The following is a 17,540-nucleotide window of genomic DNA, read 5'->3' as shown; positions in this document are numbered from 1 at the left end:
GTGTGACCATTACATAAAAATCATCTATACTAATAATAGCCTAGGTGGCGTCATGCCCTCACTTTGTCACAAGATGGCTGTCACAAGATGGCTGTCACAAGATGGCCACATGCACAGTGGAGGTGCGGCCCAGTGGCCGCTCTAGGTGGTGAGGCCTAGTGGTCCTGCAGCTCTGCACGGTGTGGAGGAGGTGGGTCCCAGTGGAGGAGGTAGGTCATGACAGGGGAGGGCAGTTGTGGGCAATCAGGCCAGCAGGGGTGGGCTGTTGGGGGTGATCAGGCCAACAGGGGAGGATAGTTGGGAGCAATCAGGCTGGCAGGGGAGGGCAGTTGGGGGTGATCAGGCCAGCAGGGCAGCAGTTAGGGGACAATCAGGCCAGCAGGCAAATGAGCGGTCAGGAGTCAGCGGACCCGGATTGTGAGAGGGATGTCCAAGGGCTCCCAAATTGGAGAGGGTGCAGGCCGGGCTGAGGGACAACCCCCCTCCCCTTGTGCACAAATTTCGTGCACCAGGCCTCTAGTTTTTAATAATTCTTGCAATATATTTGCTCTTAAGTCAGTTTTTGTTGGATGTCCTAAATTGGCATAACATGAAAAAATATGCTCCTTTATATTTTGTAAGAACAGAAAGAAGACAGAAGAGAGCGTCCAAGATTTACCAAGATCCAGTGTCTTACTGGGGATGACTTTAGAGAAGCACTATATTCATGGATCTCTGGGGGAAATTGGGCCACTGCATGCCAGGTCTTCTATCCCCAGAGGAAAGTTAAATTCAAAGTGATTCATGGACACCAATATTCTTTCAAGAAAGCAAGATGGTTCTTGGAGCAGGGACATTTGGGTATTAACGTTGATACCCTACATCTGCAGTGGTTGGACAGTGAGACCCGAGCTGGTGTTCTACAGGGATTAAGAAAGTGGAGCCTATGTCACAGTTCAAATTAAAAATTATATTCATAAAATTTTATAAAATAACTAAAAACTTGTCACAATTTGTTATCACTCCAAAGTAGCTAACATTCTTAGGGATGGGTCTAAACATTAGTGAAAATTGTTACCAGATTTTTCTTCTTTCTACCTGGAAGAATTAACATAAAATATGCTTTTTAAATGCATTCAATATGATTTAATAACATTTGATTCTTGCTCCATTCTTTCTCTCTCCTTTCCCTCTTGGCTGACCTCACCCGGGACTGGAGCCACTCCCTTCATCTTCCAGCAGAGAAAGTATTCACTCTTCTAACTAACATAACAGTAGCCTGATGTTTCTAATAAAATTTAAGGACTTGGGATTGAGTTTGAAAGCGTCAGCATAGCACATTTAAGTATAGATAAGTTACTACAAGTCTCACTCTCTGATTCTTAAAATGAATTAATAGTACTTGAGAATATATTCTCCAAATTCAGATTATATTAGTAGTTTTGACTTATTTAATAAAATTTAATTTATTTTTTGTTTTTTTAATCCTCATCCAAGGATATTTTTTTCCATTGGTTTTTTTTAGAGATAGTGGAGGGGAAGGAGGAGGCGGAAGAGAGAGGGAACGATCATATGAGAGTGACACATTGATTGGTTGCCTCCTACACGTGCCCTAGGATTGAGCCAGCAACCCAGGTAGGTGCCCCTGGACGAGGAATCAAACCATGGACCAATGGTCTACTGTAAACACTGAACAAAACTGGCCTGGGCATCACGAATTATTTTTAAAATTGAAGTTTTTAAAAAATTCTATCCCTCTATTTTTAATTAGTTGTACATAGATAAAAGTACTTCCCAATGGCGTAAAATCAACTGTCTGTTGAACAAATATGGGAACTCTATTTAGAGAAGACTGTCAAATAGCAGAAAGAAGCAATTGTGTTTTCTTTCTTTGCTTAGAAAGTCTTTACACAGCAGATGATCGGTAAACAACTAGTTGATTTTAATGAGCACTTGGATATCATCTCTTCTGATGTACCTTTTTTTTAATCTTTGTTTAAAAAAAACCTGGGATTTTGCTTTTTCCTTATTGATTCAGTGTTTTCTCTTCTTTTTCAAAATGCACTGATACATGTCCTTTGTTAGACTGATATATTGCAAGTATCTACAACTGTCAGACTTGACTGTTCTCTCCTCTGTTCTTTGTGCACTAAACATACGGTGGATTTTTTTTTTCTTTACAATGTCCCATAGTTCTCCAATGTTCTTTTCTACTTCTTCTTCCCCTTCATCTTCTTTCTCCTTCTCCTCCTTTTCCTTCACATCTCTGTTCTTTGGTTTGAATATTTTCTACAGATCTGTAAATCAGTTTACTAATCCTACTATCATGTTAAAGTCAACAATTAAGTTCTCCATTTTAATTATTGTAGCTTTTAAGTCTAGACTTTCCATTTGATTCTCTTCTCAGATATTCCACTGACAAAACTAAGTTTCCAACATATTAATAAAATCTGTCGTTGCCAATTTGACTAACTGGGTGATCTGTGGGTCTGTTTCTGATTAAAAGTTGGAGCCTCTTAATGAAAATATCCTAAAAGCCCTGGGTAGTGTTATTATGTCCAGAAACTTTCTCCTTTCCTCTCGTGGAGACCCTGAGTTGGGCAGATCATAGTAAATCTTAGTTTTTGTAGCTGACTTGCAATTTTTGTATGGCTCAGTTTATTTCTGTGTTATTCATTTCTCCTAGGGTGTTATTCTTTGGGGTACTGATTCAGGGCCTAGAATTTATAGTAGGGTCCTTCCTTCCTCCTCAACAGGTCCTTATTTTCCATTATCTCCATGACACTGTCAGTTTTTAAGTGGTTTCTACTTTTTGTTAGTGTTTTTAGACTTTTCCTCATTGCATAGGATGGAACTAAATGCTTCAATGAAACATACTGCTAAGTATAAGTGATGTAAGTAAGGCCAATTCTCTTTGCCTCCTTCACTCTAGATTCTTAAATTCTGGGGGCCTCACTTCTATTTTTATCTCTCATTCCAACCATATTTTCTCTACATACCCCATGTTTTAACTAAAACTTTTCACCTCTGAGCTATTGTCTTCTGCCTTTCTCAGTCTCTCTCACCATTCCAGGAATCAGCAAGGGCTCTGAGAATGAAACCTGCTCTTAGAATGTCAGCTCACCTCATTGTGTTTCACTTTATCTTTGGGATTTTGACCCCTCAAGTTCTGATAGCCTCAGCACCTTTCTAATGGCCTCAAACAAATCTCCTCCCTGCTTTGTAGTTTGTCTTCTCTATTATTCTCAGCAGGAGTGTTCATCAACCAAAGCTATTCTAATATATATATAATATATATATATATCTATCTCCAAGATATATATATATATATATATATATATATATATATATATATTTTGATAATTCAAGGGTTACATAGTGTTTTGAGTGTCAGAATCTAGTGATTTAACAAGCATTTCATAATCTTTAATAAAGTCCATAAAAACATGAGAATATATTTGCCATAATATGTGTGAAATAGGCAATCCAAAGGCACTATGGCTCTCCTTATTTATGAAAGAAGAATTGAAATGGAAAAATACTAGTTTTTCATAATCTGCGAACAGATTGTACATATTAGAATATAAAATGTTAAAAAAATCAATATATAGCTACTTAGTACTTAGAGTGGAAATAATATACTGATTGCAGTACACTGGAATTTCCTTTGCAATCCATGGGAAATCTGAAGTATTATTACTCACTACTTTTCCAGCCAGGGCAGGGGCAAGAAATAGGGTTGTGCTGTAGTCAGATGAATAGTGAAAGCTTCCATGGCAATAAGAGATTTCCAGGAGTTTAGACGTCACAGATCATGGGGCTCAGGAACTGTTACCATTAGACAGACTGTTTCGTTTTATTCTGCCAAAGGACATGAATAAACATCTGTCTGTGGCCAAAAAGATTAGGACAGTGAAAAGAAACTTAGTGAAGTGATTTTAAAACCCTGTAAATCCCTTTTAGCTGAAAATATATTTTGAATGTAAATTTAAAAAAAATCAAACCTATATTCTCTCTTCATTCTATATATTAACATTTTAGGGGTAGGTCTAAATTAAATGTAAATAAAGCCACTGACTCGGGTTCAGAGTTGGGCAGGACAGTATTCAGATGCTTTAGAGAGTAACAGATAATTTATGCTTCTATTTTATGTATCACGGCTTCATTTTCCTATAAAATAGTGTCCAACATTTTTAAAAATTGGTTTCATAAACATTAAGTATTTTTAATGTGAAACATTAATTTGAAATTGTGGAGTAAGCATTTAAATACTACAAATGCCAAGTATATAAAATTTTATATTTCTATAATATTTTATTATGAAGAATGCATCATCTACTCATACTTTAATAATTAAATGTTAGCCACAAATTCCTATATATTTCAGAGACATCGAAAGCTTTATTAGCACTGTAGAAATTCATAAATGTGTCTCAACTAAAAGCACTACATCTATAAATAGCAACAACTGGAGAGTCAGAGGGAGAGAAGGGATTACATTTCCAGACATAATAGCTTGTTTATAATTATGGTCTGTGTATATGGGGGCTGCTGAATCACTAGTCACTTAAATACTCATGATTCAATCATTCCATTTCTTATTCACCCTTGTTTATAGCTTTGTATTACTTCATCAAATCATTACTTTACATAGTTTATAAACACTCTTCTTCAAGTCTTCCATGAAAGTAATCTATTATTTTTATCAACTGTCATGTTTGCTCCCTGTACCATGCATTTGTAACATCCTAATGTGCAAACTGTTATTCATCTGTGCTATTCCATGATCTAACCTCCGCTGGATGTTGTTTTGTAAGAAGAATCTATATTAGAATTAAAAAATTCAAAATCTATCTTTGCTGTCCCATTATTGCCTGGTTTGGGTTGGGCAAAACACTTTCTAGTCTTTGATTTGTTTGTTCTTAGAATGAAGGGATTGTTATATGTGGCCTCTGATTTTTAATTTAAATTATTTTATTTGATCCCACTGTTCCCATTAATTTAGTGTAAATTTAAGTTATGACTTCTATTATTCTCAATTGAATAGAGTTTAACATTTCACTTAAGTTTTCTTTATATCTAAAACTATTCTACCCTCTGAAAAATATGATTACCTATTTTGTAGCTTTTGACATTGCCGTTGCCTTTATCTCCCATGTGTATTTCAGGTGAACTATCTATACAATTAAAACAAATAAACAAAAACATCTTTCTTACTAAAATCTTACTGTCAAAGATTTTACTATCATATGGATGACCAATAATTTTCCCAGTACCATTTACTGAAAAGTATGTCTGCCATGATTTATAACTTTTGTTCTGTCAAAAATCAAGTTTTTATATTTGTGTCCATCTGTTTTAGGGCACAATGTTTTGTTCTATTGTTTATACTTAATTTAAAATTAAGTCTTGGTATCTGGTGCAGCGGTTCTCAACCTGTGGGTCGTGACCCCTTTGGCGGTCGAACGACCCTTTCACAGGGGTTGCCTAAGACTATCCTGCATAGCAGATATTTACATTACGATTCGTAACAGTAGCAACATTACAGCTATGAAGTAGCAACGAAAATAATGTTATGGTTGGGTCACAACATGAGGAACTGTATTTAAAGGGCCAGAAGGTTGAGAACCACTGTAGGGAAGCCCAGCCACATTTTTCTTCTGTTACAATTGTGTCTTGACTTTTCTTGAGCCTTTGAATTGTCATATATATTTTAGATTTTGCATCTAAGTTCCGCCAAAAAGATTTTTGTGATCTTGATTGGGGTTGTATTGAATTTACAGATCAAACTAAGAAAAATGATCTCTTCATAATATTTAGTCTTCCAATCCATGAATATGCCATGTCTCTTCATTTATTCAGGTCTTTCAAATGTTTTACTAAAGCTTTGTACAATGTTCCCATAATATTGTGCACATATTTTGTTAGGATTAATTCTAGGTTCTTTATATTTATTTATCATATTGTAAATTATATACACACATTGGTATCAACTGTACATTTTTTTTTACTGGTTCATGCTCATAATGTGTTTTATCTTTGTACACATACACACACACGTGTACATTGTCTTCTCTTTTGTCTCTCTCCCTTGTATACACACATACATGTATAGGTTGTATTTACTTAAATACCTACTTATTAAATATATAAAGTTCATTTAGGGAACTTCAGGTTCATTCACATACTTATTGAACACCTACTATGTGCCGGGCACAATGCTAGGCATGTGTATAGTGATAAGCAAAATAGAATCCATGCCTTCAAAATGGGTAATTACAAACTGATAAGAACTAAAAAGAGAAAAGTAGCAAGTTGCTGAGAAAACTTATAGTAATACTAGAGACCCGGTGCACAAAATTCATGCATGAGTAAGGTCCCTAGGCCTGGCTTGCAATCAGGGCCATCTTCCCCAGCTGCTGGCAGCCAGCCCCTCCCCCACTGCCACCTACCCCTGGTTCCCCATTCGCCATCACCTGCAGGCTGGAGGCAGCACCTGCATTGAGTGTCTGCCCCCTGGTGGTCAGTGCACATAATAGAGACTGGTCGTTTAGCCATTCGGTTGATTTGCATATTATCTTCTTATCATATAGGATGTTTTATCTTTTCTCACCTAATTTTAATTTTTAAAAATTTTTCAATTAGTTTACATTCAACATTATTCTGTATTAGTTTTAGATGTACAGCAAATGATAGAAAGTCATGTACTTTACAAAATGGTCCCCCTGATGTGCAGTTTGGCAAACCTCAGCCCTTGCCTGCTGACCATGTTTTTAAATAAAGCTTTATTTGGACACACACCAAAATATGTTCATTTAATAAATAAATTACGTATAGTATATTCCATCATGTTAGTTAGGTTTTTGGACTTCTGAATGATTGTGAACCTGTCAAATAATGCTGCATACCTTCTTTTGATCTATTTGTCTTCGTTGTTTACATTAATTAACCAGATTCCCAAGGTCTGTATAGCATCTCAATTTTATGTTCCTTATGCTAATTATGAGAGAACAAAAGATGAGAATTTGTAAAACAGATCAAGTTCTTTTAAGCTTCGTTCATTCACTCATTCTTTTATTCTCCAAATATTAGTTGAACTCCTGAAATATAGCAGATTCTCTATATCTGAGGATGCTCTTTTAAATGGATATGTGTGCTATTGCAAAATATCCTTTTATAATTTCTGAGAAATTTTATTGACCAGATTTTTGTTGGTTTATCATTATCAGTGAGATTGCTTTCTTCCTTTTAATATTCCAAAGTCTTTTTAAAAATATATTTTTTATTGCTTTCAGAGAGGAAGGGAGAGGGAGAGATAGATAGAAACATCAATGATGAGAAAATCATTGATCAGCTGCCTTCTACACGGTCTGCCTCCTACTGGGGATTTAGCCCACAACCTGGATATGTATTCTTGATCAGAATTGAACCAGGGACCTTCAGTCTGCAGGCTGACACTCTATCCACTGAGCCAAACCAGCTAGGACCCAATAAAGTCTTTAGTTGCAAATTTATCATAGTTGCTTTAAGTCAGAAGAGAAAAGTATGTTTTCTAACCAAAAATCATTTTTTAAAATTTATGTTTGGAAATTGAAGTTAACTTTTTTTCCCCCCCACGACATTAGTGAGCATCAAGATGTGTATGGCTTTTCAAGTGCAATTTTTGGTTTCTTTAATGTATGTCTCCGAACCAAAAGCACATAAGCTCTCCATTTCGCTTTCATATGTTGTGAGGAGTTGGAAAGCCAGACAAAGTAAGTGCAATCTTCTATTCAGTAACTGTAGTTTCCAGTAATAGGTACTAAAACTCATACCTAATTTATTACATATTTAAAGAAATTCCCACATGCATGATAATTTATACCTTGAGTCAGCAAGTTCTGCTACACATAAGTCAATCTGTGTAAAATTTAGAATGTGGTTTTACATGATGCCAAACATTTGGATAAAAGAGAAAACTAAGTCATCCATTTATCTTAAAATATTCAGCTGTCATTCACATCAAATGTCCAGATGTGTAATAAAATTTATGTTTTTATTTCATACTAGATAGATATATCTAAACTCAACTAATTAGATATATGTGCTTCGAAATCCATAGTTAAAATGTGAAAATAGTACTATTAAAATAGAAGAATACATTTTAAACTTTGCAGTAAATCAGATGTAGAACTAATCACTAAAATTAGCATTTCTCTTTTTCTCTTTTTACATCTTTCTTTCTTCCTTTCTTTCTTTTCTTTATTATTTTTTCATTTCATTTTTCCCATCACCATTATCCCCCCATATCCTATTCCACCTCCACCCACCTTCTTCCTCCCACAACCACCACACTGATATCCAGATTCATGAGTTCTTTCTCTCTTTTTTTCCTTTTCAAGCACGTGATTTAAATCAACTAAATACTTTGATCTGGATCCTATTAATATATATTTGAAGCTACAAAATAATAGCTATGGATTATTAGAGTTTAATTTTCAATTCATCGACATGTTAAACACAGGTATACCCTTATTAATGTTATTAAATACAGATCAAAAAGGTTATTTTTTATAAATTAAAATATTATTTTATTTTATTTATAAAATATTTTGTTCATGCCCACATGAATAAGAAATAAGGAAAAGCATGTGCCATCAAATTCAAACTCTTTGCGCTCATTTACTTCATTCCCATTCTCTGCTACTCTTTATATTGAAAATGAAGTAACTAAATATTTAAGTTATTAAAATAAAAACAAAGATCTAACAAGGGAATAAAATAATCTGCATGCCAATATTTTAACTTTAACTAGATATTGCTTAGATTTGGAAATTCCTTAACTATTCATACTTCATATTAACAAAATATGGAATGTTAGCATTCCTGATAAATGGACTGAAGCTGTCCACCCAATATCAGTAAAAATAGATCGAAAGCAGAAACTTTTGCATTGGTTATAAGATTGCAGAATTTATTAAACAATGGCTTTCAGTTTCTTGTGTCTGAAATTCAAAAGAGAAAGGATTAGCCTGTATCAAATCATCTGTTTTCGTTCAAATAGCCTTTATACTATACAGGGTATGGCAAAAGTAGGCTTATAGTTGCTAAGATAGAAAATAATACAACTAATAAAATACAAGAATAAACTCTGTATTTTGTGTACTCACAATTGTAAACCTATTTTTGCCCCACCCTGTATTTGGAATTCATGAGTGAGACTGGTGTATTTTTCTTGGGGGTAACCCATTAATTCTCCAAAGATCAGGGTTGTTGTTACTCATCTAAAAAGCTTGCCTGGCTTTTCATTTATTAAAATATTTTGATCTAGCAATTGACCTGTTATTCTCAAATGTAGTTTCTTCCCATTACCACACCTTTTACCACTAAGCTCTAGATAGATTAATAATAAATATCAAATTGCTTTCTTCTGAAGTTTTTTTTCTCAATATGATTTAACTTAAATCACATAGCAAATGATTACTGAGTTTTTGTATTTTTTAGGTTCTAGTTTCATACTCTTAAGTATTCCAAACAAAGTAATCCAGAGATATAAGAAAGAAATCAAATGAATAAATTCCAATTCAGATTAATATCTAATAAAATGGTTATGGGTAAAAACTATTAAAATTTACAGTCATAGTAAGATTTGAAGACTATCTTTCCCTGTATTCATGATTTATATTATTACACGAACAAGGTTGGATTTTGGTGGTGACAAGTCAATTATAATTCTTGAACCAATTACATTTTTTGGCTTGATTCAGAAATCATATGAGGTTTTAGTGATTTGTTTACTGATTTTTCTTCTTGGATTTCCACAGATAATAAACCAGATCAAGATGTTTAAATAAATAATCCCAGAAGATATAATGATTTATTTACTTATTTACTGTACAAATATTTACTAATTGCCTATTATATGGAAAATACAATTTAAATACTGTAAATACAGCAGTAACATAAAGCAAACAGAAGCTGCTTTCTCATCAATCATATCAACCAGCAACAAGGGACAAACAATAGACAAATCCATCTACACTAATAAAAAAAAACATGCAAATTGGTGTCATTCCGCTATGCCTACCAGCCAATCATGATGAGTATGCAAATTAACCCAACAAAGATGGCGGTTAATTTGCATATGCAGGTGAGGAGCAAAGACTGAAGACAGAAGACTGAAGACTGAAGAGTGAAGAGGCTTGGCTTCTCCGGTGTGGCCACAGCTGAGAAACCAAGCCTTGCTGTGGCCGGAGGGGAGAAGCCTAGCCTCGAGGCCTGGCTTTTCCCGCTGCGGCCAGACTAAAGGCCTGGGTCCCAGGTGCCGGAGAAAAACTGGTGCCGGCAGCCAGGGGAAGGAAGGCCTATTGCGTGAATCTTCGTGCAATGGGCTTCTAGTATATATATATAGAAGGCTAAGCGACAGTCCGACCGACCAACCATCTGACCAGCTGGTAGGTATGATGTACACTGACCACCAGGGGGCAGATGCTCAATGCAGGAGCTGCCAAGTGAGAGCAACTTTCCAGAGTGCCCTCTCATACTCTAGGACTCCTCAGGGGATGTTGGAGAGCCGGTTTCAGCCTGATCCCCACAGGCCAGGCCAAGGGACCCCCATCTGCCGGAGGGACCCTACTCACTCTGCAGACGACCTTCGAGCTGCGGCGCTGCCCAGGTGTGGCTGGCTGGGGTGGGACCGTGGGAGGTGGCTCCAGGGCGTGTCCAGCCCCTCTCACCCAGTCCCACCCTGCCCACCACCTTCTAATTCATTTCCTTTCAATGTGCATGAATCTGTGCACCAGGCTACTAGTAATAATATAATGTGTTTTAAATCTAAGTTAGTAAAAGAAAAATAAAGTGGACAAGGAAATCAGAAATATTGAGGCATATTGAAATATCATACAGAGTAGAAAGTGGAGGCCTCTATAAGAGATGATACTTCAAGAAACAAGTTAAGTATTGGGATGATCCATACAGGTAGTTGGTCATGGGAAAGTATTAAGGAAGGAAGGGGACAGGATATGTAGGGGTCCTGAGAAGAGATCATGTATGTGAAGACGTCTGAGTGGCAAAAGCAAAGAAAGGCCTGAGTAACAAGAGATAACAGCCATAGACATTAACACTTGGGGAAGATTGAGTAGTGATTTATGGCTATTTCAAGTTCTCTATAAATTTTATTCATAGGAAACAGAGTGATTTTAAAACTGAATTGTATCCAATGAGAATTAATTAATGCTTAAGTATTAATTTGGTAAATGAGTATTATTTCTATTCTTTCACCCCAGGGATCATCTTTTCCAGCTTAATGAAAATTCTAAGCAGTGAAATGCCACAGTGCTCTGTTCTTGTTCCTATCTTTTCAAAAAAATGTATTGATAATTTGAGTGAAAGCAAATAATACTTACTAGTATTATAATGAAATTTTAAATAAAACAGGAAAATTGCTAATATGAAATACAGTCAAAAACACTGCAATAAAATTTGGAAAGATAAATGTAATAAAGCTGACATTTAATTTCAAAATAAAAAAATTGTATAATTGAGAAAAATTTTGTTAACAAATCCAATAAAATTTTAATTTGATTAAAATTAAAGTTTAATTTGATGAAAACTTCCAAAAGATGCTACTAAGTAAAAACAGCTAATAAATGTTTAAAATGTAGTATTAGAAACACAGTGCTCATATCCTGAGTAGTAATTGTCTTATGTACTTCTCTTGTCACATCATCTGTGGCATTCTATTCTATTCTTGGAGTCACATTTTAAGAGGGACACTAATAAACTGGATCCTGCCAAGTATAGAATACAATGGAAATTCAGGATGACAACGAGTCAGGAAATAATTTTATAAACCATACAAAGTAACAAATATAACTCCCTGCTTTTACCCTTACACTTGACCCCAACCCCTGCAGTGAGCCTATTCTCAACATTGCAGCATAGTGCTCTTAAAAAACAGCATGGAGATTACCAGAGGGGAAGGGAGTGGGGGGAGGATGAAGAGGGTAAAAGGGGGATAAATAGTGATGAAAAGAGTTTTGACTTGGGGTGGTCAAAATAAAATACAATATGCAGATGATGTAGTATAGAATGGTACACCTGAAACCTATATAATTTTATTAACCAATGTCACCTCAATAAATTCAATAAAAATAAAAAAAGGAAAAAATTGTCAGAAAATTTCACTTTTCTTCTCAAAACTCTACATTGGCTCCACAAAGTGCTTAGAAGGGTCTACAAAACTGGGTACACTGCTTTGATCCCCTCCCCTCCTACTGTACCCCTCCTTGCTCACTCTGCTCCGGTCAGATTGGCTACTTTGCTGTGCCCTTACCCTGGCTGTTTTTTCTTCCTGGAACACTCTTCCCTTAGTCGCCTGGCTAACTGATTTCCTTACCTCCCTTAAGTCCTTGCTCAGATATCAACTCAAGCCCACTCTGATCACTCTTCTTAAAATTACAAACCACCCCATTCCTGAATCCCCAGCCTCTTACCCTGCATTTCTTGTTTCCATGGGATTTATCAATGTTTACAAACTACATCTTTTACTTATTTATTATGGCTATTGTTTTGTTTTGTTTGCGTGATAGTTTTTGGTTATTTCTTTCTGATAAAATGAAAGCTCTATGAGGGCAAGGGTTTTTGTTTTGTTGCATCATAAATTCTCAAAATAAAGCATGAAACACATAGTAAATGTATATATTTTAACTGAATTATAGTGACTTTTAACACGATCTCTCAAAAAAAGAATTCAAAGCCTTACATGAGAAGGCAATTAATGATAATTGTAATAGATTTAATCTGATATGCTCTAGATATAGTCTTGCCCAATGGAACTGTAGATGGTGGTTTAAGATCTCAGTTCTTAAGTTTGGCAAAGAAAGAATTCAGAGCCAAAAACTTTAGTCAAGAAGTTTATTTCATCTTTTAGAAAGAAAGTCTTGGAAGTAAAAGAAGTGAGCCAACTGGGCTGCATGGACTTACTAAACATATTACAGCGGCAAAAGAATGGCCCTCAGGGCTTAGGAGAAAGAAAGCAAAAGCTACTTGCCTAGGGGAAGAAGGCAGGAAATGAGGCAGCATGCTCTAGAGCAGCAGTTCTCAACCTGTGGGTCGCGACCCCTTTGGGGGTTGAATGACCCTTTCACAGGGGTCGCCTAAGACCATCGGAAAACACATATATAATTACATATTGTTTTTGTGATTAATCACTATGCTTTAATTATGTTCAATTTGTAACAATGAAATTGGGGGTCACCACAACATGAGGAACTGTATTAAAGGGTCGTGGCATTAGGAAGGTTGAGAACCACTGCTCTAGAGAGACAGAACACACACTAGGTTCCTTGCCGTAAGAGTTTCTAAAGTCAGGGATTTTAAGGGAGATATTAGGGGAGACTCTCAACAGAATATTTATCAGCTTTCCAGGTGTGTCCTTTCAGGATCACGAATTCTACTGATTGGTAGAGGGGGTCATTAGTCATTGCATCTGGTCCTGATGTCAGCCATGGTGTTACTTCGTTTGGTTTTACTGCTCTTCTGGACCTGCAGCTGAAACACAACTGAGGCCTACATGTTATCTCTAGTTTGACTCAAACTCTGCCCTTGGTCAACAGACCTGAGGCTTTGTTCCTAAGGTTATCTGATGCTGATCAGAATCTCCTTGTTCTGTGGGATTATTGCTTAAAATTAAAAATTTAATTATTTGCTTAAAAAGTGGTCTTGCAAAGGCGAAGGAAGCAGGTGGTAGACGGGCCAGTTTGAATCAGCAGTCTGTCTCTGTTTCCTCATTCCACTTGCCAAGGTATTTTCCTAACTTCTTACTATCCTGCCTCATAACTTTTTTCAATAATGAAAATGTTCTCTACAGCGTCCAGTATTGTAGCCACTAGCCACATATGGCTATTGAGCACTTGAAATAAGCTCATAGTGTGGCTGAAGAACTGAATTTTCAACTAAAAAAACCTAATGAAATTTATATAGCCACATGAATATAGTGGCAACCATAGGACAGCACAGCTCTAGAAGGCATAAATTAAAGCTACTGAGCAAATGTTAATGGGAAAAGATTTTTTTGTTTGATTAGGGAAGAACATTTCAATTAGAGGCATCCAACAATGGAATGGGCTGCCCACGTATTCAGAATTATTATAGCAAAGATTTTTGCCTGAATGGGCTAGTTGAACCATTAAGTTAATGTAATTTCCAAATTATCTTTGTTACCTAAAATTCATGTCTAGTATAAGTTATTTAGTATTCCTATTTTTGGACTGAAATTCAGCATTTCAAAAGTAATTGAATGTTGTACTAAAAACAGGTAATATTTTTCTTTAAATTCTAGATTAGAAAAGGGCTCTTAGGAAGAAAGTATAATTTCACAAAATAAATTTCTTCCCATACATTTAGATATATAACCAGGCTCTACAATGTAATATAAGGAGCATGGGCTTTGAAGTCATACAGACTGTAGAGATTCTGGGAAACAGGATTCTTTGGTGGTTAAAGGCCACAGATGTCCATCAATTATCATTCTTCTCTACTTCCACATTAACAGAATTTAAGCTGGGTCATGGCTGCCCACCCAAGAAGAACATGTCCCTAAGCCACTGTAGTAGTTGCAGATATATGACCAAGTTCTTTTTCCTGAAGTATGAGCAGAATTGATGTGTACCTTCTGCCTTGATTACTTAAGTGGGAACCTCTGGCTCTGGACCTCTGTTCTTTCCCTCTCTTCATGGGCTGAAATGGCAATGATCAAGTGACTAGATTTTTGAACAATGTGAATATATTATTCACCCAATAAATTAAAAGCAGATTTATTAAAATTTGAATCTATGGTAACACTAGTTAATAAGCTAAAAACATAAGGTGTAGCCCCAAAAGCAAAATGAGAATTTTTTCAGATATTTGTTTTTCTCAAATCTGATTTTTTTCCCTACAGGTTAACTGTAGCTTTGCAAGTGCATATTTTGGTAATAGTCATGAAACAGTAAACCTTTGTGAGTGCTATTAGATCAGGTGACTTTACATTTTCATTTGAAACATTTCATTCAAAAAAGGGAAAGGCTATTTAAAGTAATGGCAACGATACTGGTGGGTAGGCTCCTTTCCTTTGACTCCTACTGGTACTTAATGTTTGACAACAAATACTCATAGATTTTCGGCTGCAATGTTAGATGGCATTCAGAGGATGTGAATCAGCTTCCTGACACAAACATGTAATTACAATCAAACAATGAGAATAGTTAAACATGGCATTGCCCAACAGACTGTTTAATGATGAACTTCCCTTTGCCCCTAGTTGAAAGGTAAGGGTTCATTGCCACTATTCAGTAGTCCAAACACAATTTGTCTCGTAACATATTTTTTACAACAGCTGCAATCCTCTGAATGTATATTTTCTCATGGACAAAGTTAGGTTTATACGTACTTTATTAAGCAAACTTGTTCTCTCCACCAAGGTTTGCCAGAGTCAAAATTTAACTAAAGACTCACTGTTTGACTCCTTATTTCTGATATAATGAGCTATAATTAGGGCACCTGATGTGTATCATAATAAATAGAACATTCAGTTTATAATATAAGCAGATGGAAAAGCTTAGCCAACTTGCTTCATAAGGTAGTGTTAAGTTTTAAAAGAAGAAATTTAGTTGTTACTATTTCATCTTGCTGGGCATATTCTCTAAATGTAAGCAACACATTCAATTCCAGTATTCATCAGCAGTTCAAGTTTAAGCAAGTTATTAAAATTATGTATGATCAGGTCTGTTTTGAAGAGTAGAGTACCGAGATCCTTAAGATTTTCTCATAGGTTAAAAAAAAAAGTCTATTCCAAGAGGTACGGGGCTAAAACTTAAAATATGTAAAAATCATTAAGTTAAAAGTCTGTAAATGAGTATATTGCATTGTGTCAGTACAACAAAATTCAACTTTCTGAAGCATATTGTTAAGATGATTTCTTTTTTGTGCTGCAAAATAAACACACCGATGAAACCAGAACCTATATTTAACAAAATTAATCTGATTTCTTGCTCTAAACATAAATTAGAGGAGGCAGTTCTTAAGAAACAGATATATTAAGTGCCTATGTCAGATACTGAATTATGTGATCTTTATGTTTTTTCTCCTTCTCCCAACATCCCTATGATATGTCTAGTATTGCCTGAATTTTAAAGATGATGAACCAAGACATCACATTAAATACCTTTCTTCAAGTCACACACTTCAAGGTAGCAGTTGAGCCTGGAATAAAACACAATTCCACTTTCATCCACAGTCCATTCTCTACGACCTCCATGATGCGATCTCAAAGTATTGCTAAGGGTACTTTTGTTCAGAGTTTAGGTGAAGAATGATGAGAACTTTTTATGTACATAACTGAATGCTACTGTACTCAAATGCAGATCAGAGCTGGCTCTTTTCTCATTGCATATTCATTCAATATCAAAGTGTAAAATTGAGGAGAAAGTGTCAACAACTCATGGTCTAGACACAATGTGTGCACAGCAGTACTCCTTGTCAAAAGATAGGAGATAAAAGTAAGGAAATATTTTTGGTCAAAACCCAGTTGTTTACTTAACTGCTTTTCTTCATTTCCAGCTGCTTCGGTCTTTCACTGGACAGCAGGAATTTAATGACAGCTGTTACAAGGATTATGATGAGAGATTTCCTACTTGAACTGATCATGTGGACAGGCGAATAGCTTTGATCTGTCATTGTTAGGTACAGTCTAGTGCTGGCAACAGAAAAACTAGTATTATTATCATACGTCTAAAAGCTGATTTAAAATTAGATGTGGAAATAGAATTATATTGCTCCATTGTGTTTAAATCACAATGTAATCGAAAAGGACTAAGTGAATAAGATTGTCCATAAATGGGATATTATTTATTAATTATCTTAGCTTTCCAGGAACACAAAAGTATGTTTATAAAATAATAACAGCATTGGGCATTATCTTTCCAAATATCTTAGGTCATTTAGCAGCCATAATGAGTCTTAAGTGACAGAAATACTTCTTCAAAAGAACATAAATAATATGAAATATAAAAGATTAAACCAAAAGTGATTTTCAGAAGAAAATGATGTAATCATGATCTGTCAAAAACATCATTAGTTTCCTCTGAGTTTTATTGAGTGAATTTTTGTTCTTCATTGGGATCAATCAATGAATCTTGGAGTTGTCTTCTCTGTTTATTTCTCCACAGGCTTCATGTCAAAAATTTCTGCTCTAATCACTCTCCCGCCCTCATCCCCATTACTCATTCTCACAAAATAGCTTGCCTCCTACTTTGTTTGCTGAAAATGTCTATACTTTGAAATTTCTGGACATTCGTTATCACTTATTACCTCCAGACTATTTTTATAAGTTTACCTATACTTTTATTATTTCCCATGGTTTCAGAGGGGTTTCCTACTTTTTGGTCTAATCTCTACCATTGTGCTCATTCACTCAAAAACCATTTTATCCACTTTTGTTCTGAGTCATAAATTGTACCAGGATCTAGGAATTCAAAGCTGTGTAATGTCCCACGGAAGGCACTTGCTGCCCTCCCCTCCACTAGAACTACATTCTATCACAC

The sequence above is a fragment of the Myotis myotis genome, unplaced genomic scaffold (assembly GCF_014108235.1).
Source record: "Myotis myotis isolate mMyoMyo1 unplaced genomic scaffold, mMyoMyo1.p scaffold_m19_p_11, whole genome shotgun sequence".
Taxonomy (NCBI): Eukaryota; Metazoa; Chordata; class Mammalia; order Chiroptera; family Vespertilionidae; genus Myotis; species Myotis myotis.
Note: the sequence above shows the minus strand (reverse complement) of the source record.